General features: G+C 40.1%; 1 protein-coding gene across 1 annotated transcript in view; it reads left to right on the top strand.

Moving 5' to 3' along the window:
- The window catches only part of Cped1 (cadherin like and PC-esterase domain containing 1), a 259149-nt gene that overhangs the window by 113241 nt on the left and 141046 nt on the right, over nucleotides 1-4862 (top strand). The window lies entirely within an intron of this gene.

The raw sequence follows: 4862 nt of genomic DNA on the forward strand, positions 1-4862 counted from the left end.
TGTGTGTGTGTGTGTGTGTGTCCTATATGTACACATTGCTCATAGAGGTCAGAAGAGAGGATTGAATCACCTGAAACTGGAGCTACAGATGGTTGTGAGTCAGTATATTGGTGTTGGAACCTGAACTTGGCCCTCTGCAAGAGCAACAAGTACTCTTGACCACAGTGATATCTCTGCAGCATAGTCAGTCCTGTTTAATCAAGTTATCCACAAACAAGCATAGGGCCCCTGTACTAATGACTGTCTCTAATCCTGACTGCATCCCCATGCCCTGCCTCCTAAACATAGTGGAATTCTTCTCCAGGCAAATAAACCAACACTGGCTTCCTATGTTATATCATATTTGTATGCTATAATGAAACTATAACAGGTATGTGTGCCTTTAGTGTTTGGTGTGAAGGTTAAATACATACATAATGTAGAATAGTGACAACAGAAATGTAAATCCATGAGTCCCAGCCCTAATTAATAAATTTGCTAATTATTTGTTGCTAGCAAATATCACTCCCTTTAGTGCTAGAGAGTCAGTGATGTATGAAAATATGGAGGTGAGTTAATACACAGGGTTCAGTGTGAAGTCGGGTGAGATAGAACTCCTTCAGGGCATTTAGGAGATGGGAAAGGCAGTCTCTTGTAGTATGTTGGATGTGTGTGGCCTCATGCCTACACAACTGCTCTGCTCTCTTATTCTATACCAAGCCTAAGCTGATGTGGTCACAGGGTGAGAGAAAGTCCCAGCGGTAGGGACAAATAGCAAGTGTTACTCCCCCATTCTGGAGCCTGTGGACTTCCCAGAGTCTCTGGACAGCTCTGCTCTTTCTAGCATAAAAATGGCATTCTGATTTCTGTTGTGCCTATGTGGCCACATTTCTATATAAGATACACCAGCCTTGTCATCAGAGAAGAGGCCTAATCTAAACAGTGTTCTGGAGCATTCTAGGAATTCATAAAGGAAAACACTGTTTTAATTTCTAAAAAGCCTTATAATGCCTTTAGTAGTTAATCTTTATGTTCATAAAAATGTGAAAAGTGCACACATATGTATGTGAATATCATATTATGTTTAAAGAATAAAAATGATCATTTTTTTTTGCAAGATTCTTATGATGAGGGTTTCCAAAAATTGGTTTTAAGACTTTGTTTTGCTCTTTGAGTTGAGGTGTTATTGGTAGCCTGGAATTGAGGCGGGTTTTCTACTCATCTTCCGAGTTTGGGGGTTGTAGGCAGGTCTGAGCTACTACACTTGGTTCAAAAATCTATCTTCTTGCTCTTTAAATGTGCAGTGCATTGTGGGGTGTCTGTAGCCAGGATACTGTGCAACAACTCACCCAAGATTCCCACTGCTTCCTCGAACACAGTGCCTTGGTTGACTCTCATCATCCCTTCCCCTCTCTTTCCAGTCTCCGAACATTTAAAAACTGAACTGGCTCGTCCAGAAAGATGCTCAGCGTTGGGACAGCTGCAATTCTTTCTTCGCTTCCCTCCTTCGAGTAAGAATCGCTAAGGCGATTTTTCCGGTGGTGACACAGCCAGGAATTGGGCAAAGCTGTCTGCAGACTTCCTGAGCGTTCCCACTTCTATGTTGCCACCTGGAACGTTTAGATATATAATTTTATAAATATCCTTCCCTGCACTTTGACAGCCAGGCAGACCTTGGCCTTCTATTGTTGTGCTAATTTTAAATAACATTTGCTGATGGGAAATAGATGGAGACATTAAAAAAAATAGATTATAGCAAAGGTAAAGAAGCAGGTGAAAAAGACAAAAAGATAAATTTACTTGGTTTAATAGACTTGAAATCCCTAAGAAAAGAGATTTTTTAATTATTCTTCACTTAAATAGCAGGCAAGCCCTTCATATATGATCCGACTTAACATTCAGCCAACACAGGAAGTTTTGGAATAAGGATGCCACCCATCAAACTTTGGAAAAGATTCAGTCTTAGGAAAAACAGTTTTTATTTTTCCTTTACAAAGTGATAGGTAAATACAAAGTAACACAGAAACTAGTGGAAGCCCGCCCTACCCAACTGCTTTAGGTCTTAATTGTTACAGAGAATGTTCTCATTCAGAGAGGAACACAAATCATACATACATAGACAAAACATGTTCCCACTAGTACGTTTGAAGCTTAGTTAGTACACGTTTGCCTTTTAAAAACTTTTCTATTAACAGTTTTCTTTATTTCCTGATAGGTTTCAAAGGCTGTGACACATCCTAAATATAAAATACCTCCAAATGTGCCAAGTAGGGGAAAACAGCTCTGCCTGCTCAAAGAAGCCAGACTAGTGTTCCCTTCAAGAGAAAAATCTGACTTGCATTTGTCTTGTGTGATTTATGCATTGTAAGCTTAAAATGAAATACAGCCATTTCCCTTCCATATATTAAAATGTGGTTTCACATTTGGAAGACACAGTTATCTTTTGTCACCAAGGAAACTGGCATAGAGACAGGATGCAAAGAAAATTACTATATTGCCCTCAAGTGGTCTCTTCTGGTGCTGCAAACATAGTCTGAGCTGTTTAATAAAGAAAGAATAAAAGTCACCAACACATAGGCAGTGAAATTTGGCCTTTTTTTTTTTTCCATTGTGTCTTACATGTTTATTGTTAAGGAGTTATTCCATAATTGTCTGTAGTTGTTGCAGTAGGATGGCCATATTGTTAAGCATGAATGCTGGATGACGCTAATTCGTCAGTGCAATTTAAATTGCCTGAGCTACAAAACCACTGGGGATGGTTTCAGAATGTGTCAGTCCTTGGACATTCTTTTTCCATTTAAGAATGTTTTGTAGCACACAAAGCTTTCAGAAATTGCTATAGAGCTCGTAATGGCTTTTAGTCTGAACGTGTGAGCCTGCTACTTCTATTCCTCTGTGCTACATTTTGGTTTTAGGCAAAATCCTTGATTCTGCTAACCTGAATGCCATTATTGGCTTATTGAAATGAGCTAATACTGTGGTGCAGAACTAAGTGTGTCTTTTGTTTCTCTTAGCACTAAAGACAGAGCTGGACTATCTCTCAGTACACATGGTCAGAGCTGCATTCTGTACCAATGACAACACAAAGGCACATGTCCTTGCTTTGTTCCTTGATGCTTGATAGGCATCGTCTTGTAAAAGAAGCCACCTTGACAGACACTCCTCCCTAACCCTCCATGTTACACAGTAGTTCTATCTATCTATCTATCTATCTATCTATCTATCTATCTATCTATCTATCTACCTACCTACCTATCTATCTATCTATCCCCAAAGTCCGTGCAGTCAGTTCTTATGTAGTCTGTGAAACACGCCCTTAAATTTGCAAAAGAGACTACATACAGAAGGGATTCCTGGTACCCTTGCCACATGAACCCATTTGTAGCAAGCTCCCTTCTGCTCAGCTTCCTGACACCTGGTGTCTCGTCTTCCAGCATCCAGCAGTACCAGGCACTGGAGCCTGCCTCATTTCTGAAGGTCTACTCCAAGCTAATGCTTTCATAGGAATCGCTATTACCACAGCTCCTAGTAGAATCTTTTTCCAGGTATATTTGGAGGGTGTGAAAGGTGAGCGAGGTCCTCCTGGTGTTTGGTTGCCTGGTTCGTCGCCAGGATGATTTTTGTATTCAAGCCACAGAGCCAGTCATTATCTAAACTCAGAAGTCACAAAAGAAAAACATTATGCTAAAGAAACACATTTCATCTTACTTTGCTGTAAAGGTAAAAAGAAATGTGATTTAAAATATGAATAGGCCAGTGATGACTCCTTTCAGACTGAATAATAAACAAATATTTGATTGCAGTCTTACCCAAAGAGGGAGAAAAATGTACCGCTAGTCTGAAAACTGTAAGACTGAATATGCAGGCTTGAAAAAAAATCCTAAAGCTCTCTTTGTACAGAATCTGGAAGGGATATAGGTAGAAAACTAGCTTTATGATCAGTATGGCCATAGTTAAGTGTTTCAGCCTCAACTAACAGATTAAAGATGCATGAAATAATAATAGTGTTCATATGGGTTAAGTAAATCATTACCAATAAATCCCTTTTGAGATACCTATTGAGATCTTCTATGGGCTACACATGATGCTAGGCTCCGTGACTTAGTACAGAATTTTTGCTTTTTGTTGAGTTTATTCTTATACATATTGATGAACAGAAATGTAAAAATACTTATATTTAAACAAATAAATGTAGTTACAGTTTTTGATAGCACTAAGAATGAAATAGACATATAAGGAGTAAATAATAATTGTGTTATTCAGTATATGAGAAATAAAAATAGATCTTCCTTAACAGCATCTAGACTGTTGAAACCAAGGGTCTTTTAAGATTTCTGATAAAACATTCCCAGCAAAGTGGCAATCCAAAGTGTCTAGAGAGGAGAGACTTGGCCTATTCTCACAACACTGCACTCACTGAATGTGCATGGGGATGCTTCAGAGAAAAGAATCGAGTCACACAGGTCTCATAGTCAAGGGATGAGTTCAGCCCCTCCCCCACCCTGGGAGATGGCAGTGCCCAGGCACTGCACCTTTTATACCCACACTGCTGCTGTGTGCAGAACAGACTAGGCAGGATGCTGAGGAGAGGCAGAGAAACCTTTTACAGACCAGTGTGATGAGATGATGGCAGCTCAGAGAAGTGAATGAGATGGTGGTCTAACGGACGGAGGTCAAAACAAGCTAGCCAGGTGTAGTAGTCCAAGCCTTTAATAGTGGCCCACTCTGGAGGCAGAGGTAGATGGATCTCTGTGGGATCTCTGAGAGTTTAAGGCCATCCTGGTCCACAAAGCAAGTTCTAAGACATTCAGGGCTGTTATACAGAGAAATTATCTGGATGAAGAGGAGAGGAGAGGAGAGGAGAGGAGAGGGGAGGGGAGGGG

The sequence above is a fragment of the Mus pahari genome, chromosome 2 (assembly GCF_900095145.1).
Source record: "Mus pahari chromosome 2, PAHARI_EIJ_v1.1, whole genome shotgun sequence".
NCBI lineage: Eukaryota > Metazoa > Chordata > Mammalia > Rodentia > Muridae > Mus > Mus pahari.